Genomic DNA, 17,931 nt, shown 5'->3' with positions numbered 1-17,931 from the left:
CTAAAATGGACTTGGATCTGAAGTCTAAGATCCAAAGTATAATTGGATTCTGGACTCTAAAAATGGACTTGGATCTGAAGTCTAAGATCCAAAGTAGAATTGAATTCTGGATCCTAGAATGGATTTTGGATTTTGAAAGTCCAAAATGGGACTTTTTGAAAATGGATCTGGGTTTTGAAAAACCCAGATTGAATTTAAAATTTAGAAAAGGTCAAGCTTTGAGATTCAGAACCAATCTCAAACTTTGATTATTGAATTTGAAGATAAGAGGTAAACTTGGCTTTGAAGATGAGTCAGAAACTTCAAAGTTTGAACTTTGAATTTAAATTGGAAATTTAAAGTTTGAATACAAAAATGATTTTGGAATTTCAAAGTCAAATTGGACTTTGAATTTGAGATAGAATGTGGAATTTGAAATACAAGATGATTCTGAAGTTTTAAAGTCAAATTGGACTTTGAAATTGAATTCTTGAATCTTTTTGAGAAAATAGAGTTGAATTTGAATTTATGAATAGGAATTTTGAAAAGAATCACTTGGATTTATGAAAAAGAATTTTGAAAATAGAGTTGAATCTGAGAAATGAAGAAAAGAGTTGAATCTGAATTTATGAATAGAGTTGAATTCATCATTTAGGATAGAATTGAGAAAATAGAGTTGAATCTGAGAAATGAAGAAAAGAATCACTTGGATTTATGAAAAAGAATTTTGAAAATATGATGCAATTCTATCCTAAATGATGAATGAATTTAAAGATTTTGAAATAGGATTTTTAAAATCTATTTAATTCTTTAAATGAATTAAAATAAGATTAAAGATATAATACATCCTTGACTATGGTCATTGAATGTATTATATAATAATCTACATTTAAATTCAAATGAAGAATAAAATACATTTAGGTGCTTTTATAGAGTTTAAAATGAAATTAATTCTCAATATATCCTGACTATGGCCATTGATATATATTTTGAGTCAATTTTAAGTTAAACTCTAATAAAAGAAAGAAATATTTGAGAATATGATGATTTTTTGAAGAGGATCCAGTGTGGATCAGTGTTATTTTATAAAAGATAAAAATCTTAAGTTTTGTTTACATCCTGACTATGGCCATTGATGTAAATCATCAACTTAGGATTAATTTACCTCTTACGAAATGGTGCATGTGTCATTCGTGTTTCACCATTGTGAGAATTTTTGGGAAATAAAGGCAAAAAGTATGAAAATAATGCAATTTATGATATTTACAATGCTCATTCATTCTAGTTTATGCTTGAAAAGATAAAATTTTAATATCTAACTATTACAATACTGAAATTGAAATTAAAATGATAAAATCCTAACCTAAGAGGGAAACCAACATTTTCCAGAGATTCCTACAAAATGAGGTTAATGTAGAGACAATAGACTAAAGATATGGAATATATCATGGAAAATTTGCATATTTATAGTTAAGTATGGTGTCTACCTCTGATATATGTATGTATGCCAATGAGAGAAAACATATGCAGATATATACATCGGTCAGGGAGATATATAGGTAGGCATTCATGCTTGAAGGAAAAAAAATACATATAAAAAGAAATGCTCATAACATGAAAAAAGGTGTACAATCTAGGCTAACGAAAGGAGTACCTATATATATACATCTATATTTACACATATATATATATATATATATATATTTATATATATATATATATACACGCATATATATATATATATGTATATATATATATATGTATATATATATATATGTATATATATATACATAGAGAGAGGGATACATATACATATATATATCCAAGCATGATATTTATATTCATAAGCCCATATTCAGTAGGTATGGCATATTGTGATAGCAAATGAGTGAAATGTTATGGAAAGAAATATTGATGATGAAGAGTGTTACTATGCGTTTATGGCAATGAGGTGTAAATGGGAGCTTTAGAATGATGTGCCATAAAACAACATGCTGTGAACATATCACATAATATGCTTAAATGAAATTCTGTGTTGCAGGAGATAAGTATAAGTACTCTAGGTAAATGGCAAGGTGCAAGTGTAGCATAGTGAAGGTGCTCAAAATGCAGGGAAAGTGAAGTTGATAGTAATAGACACTAAGTGGATGTGATAGATAAGTTACACAGAAAATTTTAGCAGAAAGAAAGGAAATGGAAATGTGCTGTGTAAAGTGAAGTGCAAGGGAACGAGTGACAGTAGTGCTAACAGCAAATGAATGTTGTAAAGAAGATACAACAACTCACAGGTACGCAGTAGATGGCTTAACAGAAACAATATACAGGTGGCGGCTACCAGAAGGGGTATTGAGATGTTTGATATGTAATTTGAAGCCAGTCCCTGTTAGAGAAACAAGATAGAAAATATTAGAAACTGAATAATCTCTGGAACTATCATCTGATTGAAAGCCTTTATATAACACGAGGACATGGCATTACTAGGCACTGGTTTGAATGATTCTCTGTAAGTGCCTCTTCAACCAACGAACCGGAAATTTGCAGAAAAATGAATTGATCTATAGAAACTAATTTCAGCAATCTATTTCTGCCATTTGAACACGCTCGATCTATTCTGGCGTTTTTATTGAGATGGCTCTAGTCGCCTAGTGAATCCCAGCCTCCGATTCTCATAAGATGAGGTTGCCCAATTTTGTTGTAAACCATACTGTAAGCCATATTCTAACATCTCTTGGGTGGCTGGAATGGATATTATAAGGAAAATGGTAATGCAAATGCTGCCATAGGTGCACTAATGTAAAGATGCAGGGGATATTGTAAGTGGGGCTTCATGTAGATGGTGGGGGCTGAAGAGGATGTGGAGGGATGTGTTGAGAATGTGTTGTGGTGCTGTAGTGTCATATGTGGAACAAATACAAGGAGGTAATTACAGCAGGGTGTTGTAAGTGAAGCATAGTGCAGGGAGTGATGTACAGATGATAGGGGAATTGAAGGCTCAAAACAAGAGATCAATGAGACAATAAAAAAAAGGAACACAATCAAGAATGGACATTCAGTCACTAGGATCTAACAGTCAATACGAAATGAAATTCAAGAAAAAGTACAGTTAACAAAATATAACAAGAAAGCAAATAACAGAAATGTCAAAGAAAAGAAAAAAAAAACAACCACCTGCCGCGGAGGTGTATCTTGGCTCACGAGATGCTCTTGGATCCTTTAATTAACCAAGCTTCGAATCTATTGCTACTCAAACTATTGGCAATAAGAATGTGCCTTCCACCTCGTGCTTATCCCTTTGGCAAATATTAGCATTTTACAGCGAAGATTCACCAACCAAAATTAGAAGGTCTGACTGACCACACTCTACCTCCATCCCAGCTTGATTCTGACATCACATAGTTCTAGATTTTTTGGTTGTACGTTGATTCCAGCAGCAAATCAATCCCAAGTTTTTGATGAAATATTCTGACTAGCAGACCTTATAAACAGTGCATCAATGTGAAGATGGCGAGGGAACTTAACTCCCATTACCATCAGGCATAAAACATAATGGAGATTCACGCAGGCTTCCTTTATTTCCATTGCAAAAAAAAAAAAAAATCATGAATGTGAACAAAAACACAAACAACAAAATGAATGATCATGTTCTGATTTAACGTATCCATGCAAACAATGAATCCTCTTATTTTGACATCATGGTTTCCAGGACCAACACATGGACAAGTAAACACGAAAGGATATAATATACCAACCAACAGAACAAGGGATGGAAACATAGCACAGGGGCTCGCATAGAACAGGTTGAAAATTGGGCCTTGGATATTTAACAAAAAACAAATCCTAGATATCAAGTCAATCCAAGCACCAGTATTGTCCATTGTGCTGAATCATTTCCAAAATGCAAGTCCAATCGCCACAAGCACACCACAAAATTGAACCATTAAAAATATCTTTAGTTCTTCAGCATTTTTTTTTATTGAACATATGCATAAGCTACATTGATTTGAATAACACCATTAGCTAATGTAAGAACGGAATGGTTTCTAAAACTTCAGAATTGTGCCATGCAAATGAGCACTATCATATTTGAGGGGTCCCGGGTTTGAATCTCACAAGGGTTATCACCCAGCTTTCCTAATAATAAAAAAAAAAGACAAAATTAAGGACAATGCAGGCATGTCTAGAAAGAACATGCAGAATAAGTTGCAATCCATAATGACTATATTGGATATTAAGTAGTATTACATTGCATTAGGTTCAAAACCATACATCTAATATTGCAAGATGTAACAAATCTATTTAATTATGCAAACACTTGGACAAAATCCACACAAAGCAACTTAGACTGCCAAAGAATTAAGGAAGCATTTCAAGAACTCAAGAATCAAATTTAGCACAGATATCGAATCAATCTGGGCCAGCACTCAAAGTCCTGCTGAATAAACATTAAATCCATCTAAATGCAACTCAGGTAACATAAAATTGAGATACTATGCATCCCCATCACCAAATTGCAGACTTGATAGTCTTATGCAAAATATGAATAGTGTGAACATAAAAAGAGAAGGAATCTAGATTTCCCATGATAACCGCATACATGGACCCTATGATGGGTGTTAAAAACTGAAAATAATGAAGAAACACAAGTGCTAAGAGGCATGTCCATCATGAAGAGCAAAGGGATGTATTGCATGGATGTAGTGGATGATGCCGAACGAGATACCCACTTACGAGAAATGTAAAACACACATGACAAAGAAAAAAAAATGAAACTCAAGACAGAAGATTAACTGTGAAAAAGAGAAAAACAAAAGGTGAACAAAACAGTGGAATAATGAGGACATCACACATACTTAAAACGAAATGAAAGGCGTAAGGTATAATGCAACAAAAATAAACAAAATGTGACGGACTGAATACCGTCGATGACTGCAAAACAAGAAATAAAAGGAAGAACAGAAACCAACATAAGCTATAGATTGAAAAAAAAAATAATAAAAGAAAAGGGAAAAGAAACCATGTTGGAACGAGGTTGTTCCATTGCTGTAGTTGTAAGGGTGGGTCGGTCCTGCTATATGCAGGTCGACCCCACCTTTTATGCATTTTAGTAAAATGAAATGGGAAGATTAAAACGATAAAAGTGAAATTTCTGCAGAATTTTAAAACAAGACAAAAGAAACTCAAAAGGGAACTTCAAGAAAGAATAATGCAAAATCGGAATAGCAGTGAGCAACGCAAAGAGCAGGAAAGGAAAGGGACTACCTATCGTGATTTGATGAAAATCCGATTGCAGATGGATGAACTTGGTCTTTCAATGTCCTCTGCTATCGCAATCTACACTCTGATTAGGAGAAAGAGGTGCTTCTGCAACGGCTGATCGATTTCCAGTTGTTGGAGGTTCCCGATTTGCGGAGACTCCTAGTTGCTGGGATAATCGATCAACTTCTTTCGGCCTTTTAGTTGCTTAAAAGGGGAGATTCCGAGATGCAAGGAGGCAGAAAATGAAAGATCGATTCTCACCATTGATGTTGTAACTTATTAATGTTGTCAATCTCTTGTTGCTTGAGGGGAATCCCTCTACTGATGGAGAGGTAGAAGCTAGATGCCGATGGAGAGGCAGGAGACCGATTTCCTTTGCTTGATCAGAGAAGATCTGAGAGAAGGCAAATCAGAAGTAGAGGGGAGAAGAGGAAGAAGACCGGTGGTGTGGTGAAGACGGATCACAGTGGAGAGGTAAAAAAAATGGATTGTCGTGAAGGAGAAGAAGAGAAGGCTATGTACAGGAAAGGGGAGGGGTGAAGACGACCCATTTTAGGGTTCCCATGTGTGTTTCCTTTAAAGGGGGAGAAGGAGGTTCGGGAGAAAATCGGTTGGTGATCAAGGGTGGAGGATGAAGAAGGCAAAGGCAGATGAAGGGCGATCGAGCTTTCCGTTGCAGATGGACGGAGGATGGAAGGGTTGTTGGTGATGAGGGGTTAATGGAGAAGGGGGCGTGCGATGGCCATGGAAGCTGGAAGCTTCCTGAAGGTCTGAGAGAAAAGAGGGAAAAGAAGCTTCGGCCTCCAACTCCTTGCGAGAAAAACCCTAAAAAAAAAAAAAATTTACGGGGCCCTTCAGGTTTTCCACGAAATTCAAAAAGCAGGCTCCTTTACCAGATTTTTCTAAAAGAGGTTTTCTAAAAGGGATATTTTCAAAAAGAGGTTTTCAAAAACCGATTTTTGTTAGATATATATATATATATATATATATATATATATATATATATATATATATATATATTTTTTTTTTTTCTTTTGCATTTCCCATCTTTTTTGGTATTTTTGGAATAAAATCCTAAAGTTTTACGGGGAAACAAAGGTTAAACACTAATTTTTTTGTATTTTTCTGAGAAATATTTACAAAAGTGTTTTTTCGAGAATTTCAGACCATTTTGGGGAAATTTCTTCAGAAGAATGGGTTTGGACCCAGGTTTTGAGAAAATGTTCAAGTTTTGACACTCGAATCGAGAAATACAACGTGATGGATCCAAACGGATGTCGGATGGACTGTTCGAGCTATTTAAAAATTATTTTTGGTATTTTTCTGTAATTTTAATTTAACAGTTGGACAATGAGACTCGGATTTGGATCTGGACAATGGATCTGGATCCGAAATCGAGTCAAACATATAAAACAAATTTAATTTTAGTAAAACTTGAGAAATGAACTGGAATTTAGATTTAAAAGTGGCTCAATTGCTCAGAAAATGATATCAGGGGCAAAAAGGGGAAATTTAAAAGATTTTGAAAAATTTGGGGTGTTCATAGATGCCCCTCTTTGCTACTAAGCCGGTAAGAAGCCAAACTTAGTAGCGAAGATAACACTCCAAAGTTTGAAAAATGCCCCAGTCAGCAGATCTGAATTGGGTGTGGAAGAATTTATTTGAAGGACATGGAAAACCTCGAAAATGATATGAATGAATAGATAGAAATGAGGAAATCGTGATGGGAATTTGAGTGAAGGTTCCGAAAATGGTGAAGGATAAGGATTTTGATCAAGTCTCATGAGCGAGGCAAGATCAACTTTTCAGAATGACTCAGGTTTAGCCCTTAACCTGGATGGGACGAATATATCTCAAAATAACCTGAATGGGAAAAGGAATATGTGAGGACCTTGATGGGACATTTTTGGAAAATGCCTCTGTTATCATCGCAAAATTTTTACTTTTTGCGAGTCAAACTGACCTTTGAAAAAGATTTTGAAAATAACTTGCCTTCGTTTTAAAATGCGGGATAATTCCGAAGAATGAGACTCGTCTGTCGGTACGAGGTTCAACCGTTCCTAGCGCCTTTACCAGGGGTAATTGAACCAAGGATCAATCTACTGCTTTGCTCTGTTCAACTTGTCTAAATCTTGTTCTATTTCCTAAATGCACAAAGAATCAGGCATGTGCTATGAATTTCTGAAAATGCATATTTGAAAACATGATGTTTGATTTGAATATTGGAAAATATTTGAAAAATAAACTCTTTGAAAATCGTGAATCATGATTGAGATACTGTATTTGAGAAAGTGAAAATCGATTTCTGAAGTATTCAAGAGATTTTTGTGAAAATCGATTCTGGGAAATGTGAAATAACTTTGGAGAACTTGATTTCTTTGAATTCAAACTTTGAAATTGAAAATATAACTTAGAAAATCGAATTTGGAACTTGGGAAATACTTGAAATATCATTGGCAAATCCATATTTTGAGAAAATTGATTTTTGAGTATGACTTAAAAATTTTTGAGAAAATGAATTTCTTTAAATTGAGATTTGAATTGGCATTGGCAAATGCATGAAATGAATGAATATGGATTTGAGGAATTGAGAAATACTTTTTGTATTTTTGAGAAATGCAGTGCATTTTGAAGTTAGCCTAAGAGTGTAGGCTGAATGTGGCTAATGTGAAGATCATAAATTTGGGTATCATTCATATTTTGACTATGGCCATAAATACGAATTCCACCAAGTTTATAAACTTCATAAAAGCTGGTGTATGTGCCATTCGTGTAGACCATAGTGAATTAATAAAATGTGCATGAATTGGCATACATGGTAGTTATATATCAAAGTTTAAAACTATATGCAATGCATCCTATTCTATGCAGGAATTGAAATTCTTATTCCAAAGTTTACATTTAATTTACATCACTATTGAAATTTAAATACATGAAATTAAAATCTTCAATGTACCTGCAAAACTAGAAAACTTTGTTAGTGATGATATGTTGTTTTTTCTAGGTTTATCCAGTAATATCTAGAAATTACTGGATTTTGCTAGATATAAGCCTTTTCCATGATTCCCTTAAATAAAAATTGATAAAATATAAAATAAGATTGAATAAATAACAAAGATAAGATATGAAATTTCGAAATTGGGGTCAAAATGACCAAAATACCCCTAATAACAAGACTATGGCCTTGAAATTAGGGTTTTCAGAAAGATATTTGGTAGAATGCAAGTTTTGAAGTTCAAATGAAAATAAATCAAACCAAATATGATATGACATGATTAAAAATATGAAAATTAGGGTTAGGGATTTCGAAATTTAGGTCAAATGATCAAATTGCCCCCGATAGCAAGACTATGGCCTTGAAATTAGGGTTTTTCAGAAAATATTTTTGGTAAAACTTAGGTTTTATGCACTAAATGAAATCAAACGAACATCAAATTTAACCTAAAGTATCCTAATATGATTATGAATATGATTAAATGCTAAAAATATATGCTTATGCACAAAAATCCAAGAATATCACAAATTTTGTGATTTTTGCAGTGTTTTGGAATTCTTCGGGTGCCCTGTTTTGCAATTCAATCCATTCAAGCATCAAAGGGATTCTAAAAATCCTCAAAATTGGTACCTATACTTTTTATAACCCTAATATCAAATTAGAATTATAAAAATATTTTTTTGATATTAAATTAATCCGAAAATAGTATCAAACCCTAAAAATATGCTATTTTTGACATAGTTCACCAACCACTCTCAGTCCAAGACCCGAACCAGGGGTCATACCTACATGGAAATCTATGAAATTTTACAGAGACCAAATAGACAGAAAACAGAACTTTTCCTTTTTTCAGATATGAAAAAGCCTTTAAAACCAGGGAGATCCTCATCCGACAATCCGGACTTGAATATATTGATTTTAACTTTGGTCCTAACTGATACTTTCAATTGAAAATTCCAGGATAAATAGCAGCCTCATTCAAAATATCTGGGATTTTAACAGTGAACAGTTATTAGAAAAATAATAGTACTCATCTTTTACAGATCATGAATCAGATCTGTATTTTGGGATTTATGAATAACACAAGTCTGATTAGGGTTTTGGTAAACCCTAACGAGTTTTAAATTAAAAATTAGAGTCTCTGATAGAGGAAAAATACTAAACAGTAATAAAAAATTCTGAAAATTTCACAGTAGGTAGATCTAATCAATATGAATCCATATCACTTTACAGATCTAAAATCGGACATAGGATGAGAAAACTATCATCACAGCCAATCACCTTCTTGATTTTAACACCGATTTTAAAGATTTAAAAACTCGACTTAATGTCTGATTTTTCTGACAGGGTTCCCGAAGTTCAAAATCTCTGATTTTTTTACAGTAGTTCAATCACATATGCATGCATCAAATATAAAAAAATCAGAAATAAACAACAAGTATTTCAATCCGAAATAGCATGCTTTTTCTGTTCTAAACTAAAAACACACAGAAATCTAAGAAACTTGAGAAAATATGCATTAACTAATGAAAACAATAAAATAAACCATAAAACAGTAAATAAAAATTATTTCTATGCTATACAACGTAAAACAAACATGAATAAACCATGAAAATAAAATAAAATCAGGGAATCAATGGCTGGAATTCAATATTACCTTTAAAACATAGATTTAACCCATTAAAAGGGTAAATCATGTATTTTATTGGTTAATAATGCAAAGACTAATGCTAAAATCGATTCTAATGGATTAGAATCCCTGTAAAACATAAAAAACAGAGTTAGATCATCTTCTTGGACTGTTCTTGGGGTTCTTGGAATTGAATCCATGGTTTAATCCATGAAGGGGATGGCACCAACGGCTAAAAGTGATTTAAAACAAGAAAAAATATTGAAAAAAACTAAAAAAATATTAAAAATATTACCTTGGTGCTTGTAGCTGCAATGGAGGAAGGTGAAGATGCTAGAGAGGAGAGAGAGAGCCCAAGACTTGCCAAGAGGAGAACTTGAAAAATCGTTCCCCCTATGGGGGCTTTTTATAATAAAAAAATTAGGTTTAAAAATGACCTTTTTGAAAATTTTTGGACTCTCTAAGGGGGGGCGATTTTTGGGTGGAATGACCTAACTACCCCTAGCCTAATTAATCTAATTAATTCCTAATTAGCCCCTAACTAAACCTAGAAAACCCCCAAATGTGATGCCACTTGGCATCTTCCACATTTGTTTTTTTTTTTTAAACTCCTTTAAAAACACTAGTTTTAAAAACTAAACTTCAAAATGAGTTTTCAAAATGATTTTTGACTCCTCTAAACCCCTAACACTAACCAAGACACTGACTAACCCTAGTCTAGCCCTGACTTACTCGAATATGGCGCCACCCCGAGTGGGCCCTACTTGAGTTTTTCAAAAAGCGATTTTAAAACTTGAAATTGAAGGAGTTTTCAAAAGGATTTTCAAAAGCAAACTTTTAAAATGAAAGTTTTGAAATGACATGGGGTCCTAACTGGATTAGAACTCTTCTGGATATGGTGCCAACTGAGTGGGCCCACATCGAGTTTTGAAGAATTTTGAAATAAACACTGAAAATGGTTTTGAAAAGGGGTTAAAATCAGTATTTGAAATTCAAGATTTTTGAAAATAGAGTCTCAAGCGAACTGGAACTCCGGGTTAGAGTCCTGGATTTTTAGAACTCTGTGATTTTGGTTTTTAAAAGCCAAATGAAAGAGTTTTTGAAAAAGATTTAATCGAAAATGGTGAAACAAGTCAGAAAATACAGTCAGGGTTAGACTCCTAACTCAATCAGAACTCTGAAATAGAGTCCTGAATTAACTGGACTCAACAAAATGACCTAATTTTTAAAAACAAATGAAAATAAGTGAAAAAAATGGAGTAAAAACAAACTTCAAAACAGACTTCTGACTGGACTAGGACTCTGGGACAGAGTCCTGATCGGACTGAAACTCTAGATTTTTTTTTTTGGTATTTTCTAAAAAACAAATGAAAGAACTGGTCAAAACAGTGAAAACAATAACGGAAATTGAAATAAAACAGAGTTCTGATTCAACTGAGACTCTGAGGACAGAGTCTTGATTTGAACTAGGACTCTCAGATTTTTGGATTTTCTGAGAAAACAAATGAAAGAATTTTGAAAAATAGTTAAAAACAGGATGAAATTGAATTTTGGTTCAGAGTCCTGATCTGATTAGGACTCTAAGAAAGAGTCCTGATTCGATCAGAACTCTAAGAATTTTGGTTTTCTGATGAGCAAATGATGAAACTTGGGCAAAGCTTTTGAAAACCAGTGAAAATGAAGTGAGAAAATCAATTTTGGATAGAGTCCTACTTCGATCAGGACTCTGAGATAAAATCTCAGAATTTTGAAATTCTTTGATAAAAGTGTAATAGTTTTGGTAGATTGAAAGATTTCCGAAAGATTCTCTCAAAATTGAAATCAGGATCAGAGTCCTGATCCAACTAGGACTCTCTGAACAGAGTCCTGTTTTAACTGAAACTCTGAGTTTCTGACTCATTTTGAAAGTTTTTGAAAGATTTGATTGAAAATGAATAAAATAGCTGTAAAAGATTAGAGTCCCAATCCAATTGAAACTCCGAAAAAGAGTCCTGATCCGACTAGACTCTTGAAGAAGAGTCCTGATCTAACTAGGACTCTGAAATTTTGGCCAAAACAGAAGATTTTGAAAGGTTTTCTTTAAAAACAGGTAAAAAGGTTGTGAAAAGTAGAGTTCTGATTCGACTGGACTCTGGAAAAAGAGTCCTGATCCAACTAGGACTCTAAAATTTTTTAGTTTTTTGATAAGTAAAGGAATCCAGAAGCGACACCACCTAAATGGGTCTCATCTGAGAATTGAAATCAATTGAAATTGAGTTTGAAATGAATCCAGATTGTTTTCTGAGAAAATATTTCGAAATATGAGGTCCTGGGGTTGGAAAACGATAGAATGTTGACTAAAAACCCAGGTTTTGAAATTGATTTTGAAAGAAAAAGTTTTAAAACTCAAATCTGAATTGAATGTTTTGAAAACAGGAGTGCTTGATCTCGAAAATGAGATGTAATGACATGCAATGCTATGCAATGCGATGAAATTATATGCAAAAATGTATGCAGTGATATGTAATTACATATGAAATGGACAAACACTGGATGAGGGTGAAAATTTGGGGTGTTTACAGATGCCCCTCTTTGCTACTAAGCCGGTATAGGGCCGAGCTTAGTGGCAAAGAAAACATACCAAATTTGAACCATAAAAATGCCCCAGTTAGTTAAATCTGACTGGGTATGAAAGAATTAATTCAAATGATGATGGTAGATAAGAAATGGAGAATAAGGATAAAATTTTACTTAAAAAAGAAATGAGATTCAGGTTTTGCCCTTAACCTGGATGGGACGGAAAATACCTCGTATGGAACGAAGCTCAGGCTTAACCCTTAACCTGACCGGGTTGAAAATGGAATACCTCATCAAGGGAGGCTCAGGTTTGTACCCTTGACCTGATTGGGTGGAAAATGAAATACCTCATCAAAGGAGGCCCATGTTTATACCCTTAACCTGATTGAGCAGAAAATGGACGGAATCCTCGAAAGAAGAGACCGTGATGGAACCTTCGAATTTTGCACAATGAATCCGATAGGGGTTTTGCAAAAGGAAGGAAATTGGGGTCCCTAAAGCTTGAAAAGAGTTTGATTTTGGGCGTCCCATTGCTGAGACTAAATAGCTTTTGAAATTGCCTTTTGCTGAAATTGGTGGCTTAACCTCAAGCCGAAATTGGACTGTCTATGGTGGGACAGTGGGGACACAGGGAAGTGTGCAAATCTGAGAGCCCGTGCACTCAGATTATACCAAAGAAGGGAAGGAATCTTGAAAACTCCCGTAATCAAGTTCTAAAAGGGATGGGGTCAGGATGTGCCAAAGATGAACCTCAAGCTCTCGCTTTATGCCAGGATAGCTAGAAAATATTGTCAAAATGTTGAAAATTATTGTTGATTCAAAATAATTGAGAGTGATGCATATTGTTTTGAAAGTATTCCCTCTTTTCTACATGAAGTATTACCTCCGACTGGGCTTAACTCCGTAGAATCAAGATTCGAATTCAAATTGCTTGCGATTGGCTTTCTTTCAAGGAAGCTATTAATTTCCTTGATATGGACGGAAAAGAAAGTATTATTGATATTGCGAGAGCTATTGGTGAAAGAATATTGATAAAAAAATTTCACAAAATTAAAGAAGATTCTTGATAGATTCGGCAGTCGGATATCCTGTGATTCTCTTCTGATGATAATCTTTCTGCACTCTTTTTGATAGAATTGGAGCTCTCTTGGATTTTTCGGGAATTACACCATCCTTCATTTTGGAGATGTCCTAACTTTTCTCTCTTTTTGGGAAGGGTACGTCACAAACTCCTTCATCTCAGAGATGTTCCGATCCTTCTTTTCTCTCAAGGATTATCTTGACGATTATTGACTCATTGGTTGGGAATCTCTTGATGATAGCAGAAATTAAATATCTTTTAGGGTTTGTCGATAGACTCATCACACTCGCCTTCATCTCGATGGTGATCTGAACTTTCCCTGGAAGGATCCGTCACAAACTCCGTCATCTTGGAGATGATCTGAATCTTCTTTGGCCCTGGGGGTCGACTCGCTTAATTTGCCTTCATCTTGACGACAATTGAGAGATCCCTTTTGCAAATATTTAATTGCAGCTTAGGTGATTGAGGAGATATGGAAATTGAGTGGATTTTTCTGTATCACCCAGGATATTTTGACTACTTTATTTTTCAAGAATGGTCTTTAAAAATGTACCATTGACTGCGATCAATATCAATTACTCATGGCTTTGCAACAACATTGAATTCTCTTTGCTGGCCATATCGCGGATTTATTCTTCATCCTTTTGGTTGGCCAATAGAAAGATTTTGAACTTTGAATCCTTTTTCGCGAAAGCTTTGTCCTTTCAGAAGTAATACTGAGGGTATTCTGAGGTAATAACTTTGTGCAATAAAGAATTTTGAAATCAACAAATATTTAATGACAAATTAGCAAAATTTTCTTAAAATCCTTTGTGAAAGCGAGCATTTGAGGCACAACGCAACACATCCATGACAGAAATTCTCTTCTCCTTTCTCCAAAGGAGAAGATTTAGAAATTGGAATTAGAAATTACTCCTCTCTTCCCTGAAGAGAAGGTGTTTCCAAAACGAACTTTCGAAGAGAAATTAAGCTTTTGTCAAAACTTCCTAACAATAGGCTTCTCTTATGGAAAGGGGGCCAGAATTGGTGAGATTGGTAAATTGGTCATGAAGGAACGAGTTCATCACACTCTCCCTGAAAAGAGGGTCCTTCATGATGAAATGGCCTAGTCTGAAACTATGGGGCCACAAGGAAGGCAAGTCTCCGTCGAGTCTCTCCCTATAAAAAGGGTTCCTTGTGTGAAATTTGGAATTTTGTTTTGCGAACGGTTCACAAAGACACGAGTCCCTTCAAACTCTTCCTGAAAAGGGGCTAAGTGAACGAATTGGATAGCATGCGAAAAGAACGAGCTCCCTCGAACTCTCCCTATAAAAAGGGTCTCTCGCAAGAGAAAATGATTGAAATTGGGTATTGGGTGACTCAAAAGGGTCGAATTTTGGAAATTGGAATTTTGAAATTTTGGTTCTGAAATTTTGTATTTGAAATTGGAAGTTGGAAATCTGAAAATTGGGAATTTAAAAATTGGAAATTGGAAATTGATTGGCTAAAAAGGTCGAAATTGTGAATTGGTTTACTGAGAATGACATGGGTTCTATAGGGATTCAGCCTAAGAACGACATTGGTTCTATTGAGAACGACATTGGTTCCGTAGGGGTTCGACCTACGAACTATCAATTCCATAGGAATTCAACCTAAGGATCATAGCTCAAGAAGGAATGATTCCAACTTGTGAGCTTTGAATGGACCAGGTGCTAAACTGGGTTTTTGAGGGAAGTTTCGAATCAGAATTCAACTCTTCAAGGAAAACTAGATGAATTGGATTTTGAAAGAAAATTCGGGTCGGAACTCGGATCTTCTAGACCAATCTTGCAGGGTAGTTTAAGTAGAAGTTCAAACTTGTAAAGGAAAGCTAAGCGAATTGGATTTGAAAGAAAATTCAAGTCGGAACTTGGATTTTCTAGACCAACTCTGAAGGAAAAGAAAACTTCAGTCGGAACCCGAATCTTCGAAGGAAAACCAGGTCCATTATGGAAGGAAAAGAAATCCGAGTCGGAACTCGAATCCTGAAGGAAAGGTAGATCAATTTGGAAAGAGAAGAAATTCGAGTCGGAACCTGAATCCCGAAGGAAACTAGATCAACTAGAAGAAAAGAAGATTCGAGTCGGAACATGAATCCCAAAGGAAAACTAGACCGGTTGAAAGGAAAAGAAATTCGAGTCGAAACTCGAATCCCGGAGGAAAACTAGATCAACTAGAAGGAAAGAAGATTCGAGTCGGAACTCGAATCCCAAAAGAAAACTTATACCGGTGTGAAAGGAAAAGAAATTCGAGTCGGAACTCGAATTCCAGAGGAAAACTAGATCAACTAGAAGGAAAGAAGATTCGAGTCGGAACTCGAATCCTAAAGGAAAACTTAAACCGGTGTGGAAGGAAAAGAAATTCGAGTCGGAACTCGAATCCTGAAGGAAAACTAGATTAACTGAAAAAAAAGAAGATTCGAGTCGGAACTCGAATCCCGAAGGAAAACTAGATTATCTAGAAGGAAAGGAAATTCGAGTCGGAACTCGAATCTCAAAGGAAAACTAAACCGGTTAGAAGGAAAAGAAATTTGAGTCGGAACTCGAATTCCTGAAGGAAAACTAAATTAGTGGACACTGAATTTTAAAGTGTACCAGTGCAAACACCGGATTTTGAAAATGTGCCAATACAAGCATCATGTTTTGAAAAATTACCAGTACGAATACCGGGTTTTGGAAGATTACCAGTACGAGCGCTGGATTTTGGAAAATTACCAGTACGAGCACTAAATTTTGAAAAATTACCAGTACGAGCACTGTTTTTTAAAAAAAGTACCCGCACGAACGCTGGGCTTTGAAAAAATCTGACCAGTGAATACTGAATTTAGAGGGTTCGACCAATAAAAACTAGATTCAGGAAGTTCGACCAGTGAAAACTGGATTCAGGAAGTTCGACTAGTGAAAACTGGATTTAAGAAGTTCGACCAGCGAAAACTGAATTCAAGAAGTTCGACCAGTAAAAACCGGATTTAGGAAGCTCGACCAGTGAAAACTGGATTTAAGTAGTTCGACCAGCGAAAACTGGATTCAAGAAGTTCGACCAGCGAAAACTGGATTCAAGAAGTTCGACCAGTAAAAACCGGATTTAGGAAGTTCGACCAGTGAAAACTGGATTCTGGAAGTTCAACCAGTAAAAACCGAATTTAGGAAGTTCGACCAGCGAAAACTGGATTCAAGAAGTTCGACCAGTAAAAACCGGATTTAGGAAGTTCGACCAGTGAAAACTGGATTTAGAAAGTTCGACCAGTAAAAACTGGATTCAGAAAGTTCGACCAGTGAAAACTGGATTCTAGAAGTTCGACCAGTAAAAATCGGATTTAGGAAGTTCGACCAGCGAAAACTGGATTCAAGAAGTTCGACCAGTAAAAATCGGATTTAGGAAGTTCGACCAGCGAAAACTGGATTCAAGAAGTTCGACCAGTAAAAACCGGATTTAGGAAGTTCGACCAGTGAAAACTGGATTTAGAAAGTTCGACCAGTGAAAATTGGATTCTGGAAGTTTGACCAGTAAAAACCGAATTTAGAAAGTTCGACCAGTAAAAACCGGATTTAGGAAGTTTGATGAGTGAAAACTGGATTTAAAAAGTTCGATGAGTAAAAACCGGATTTAGAAAGTTCGACCAGTGAAAACTGATTCAGAAAGTTCGACCAGTGAAAACTGGATTCTGGAAGTTTGACCAGTAAAACCGGATTTAGGAAGTTCGACCAGTAAAAATCGGATTTAGGAAGTTCGACCAGTAAAAACTGGATTTAGAAAGTTCGACCAATAAAAACTGGATTCAGAAAGTTCGACCACTGAAAACCGGATTTAGGAAGTTCGACCAGTGAAAACTGGATTTTGGAAGTTCGACCAGTGAAAACCGGATTTAGAAAGTAGGCTTCACCCGAAGGTTGACCGGTAAAAATGGTTTTGATAAAAACTCAGCCCGAAGGACGAACTTGAAAAAGGTTGGTGTTTAGAAAGCGCTTGATGATTGTAATGTGAGATTTTCAATCTTTACCCTCACGCTGACCTAGACAAATGCCATGAGTCTAAGAATTCATCCCTTATCCTAAATGGGTATTGGATTGATGCAAGTTGATGTATGCAAAAATGCAAATGAATGCATGCAAATGCAAAATGATGTAAATGAGTTCACATGTGTGCAAAATGAGAGATTTGCTTGATCCTGCCTGCATACAGGATGTTTTGAAGACAATTTTTAAAATAATGCCCCAGTGTAATGGGGGAGTAAGATATTGGATGAAAGGATAAATAATTGATATTTGAGGAATGTTCTCTGAAGATAACAGTGGAAAGATTGACGATGTGCTTCTTGATGAATTTGGGAGACACTCTGAAAGAGGTTACTCTTTATAAAAAGATATTTTGTAAAGAAGGAGAAATACAAAAGATGATGCCAAACTATGAGGAAGA

Source organism: Nuphar pumila, chromosome 16 (genome assembly GCF_984573655.1).
Source record: "Nuphar pumila chromosome 16, dmNupPumi1.hap1.1, whole genome shotgun sequence".
NCBI lineage: Eukaryota > Viridiplantae > Streptophyta > Magnoliopsida > Nymphaeales > Nymphaeaceae > Nuphar > Nuphar pumila.
This window is presented reverse-complemented; position numbering follows the sequence as displayed.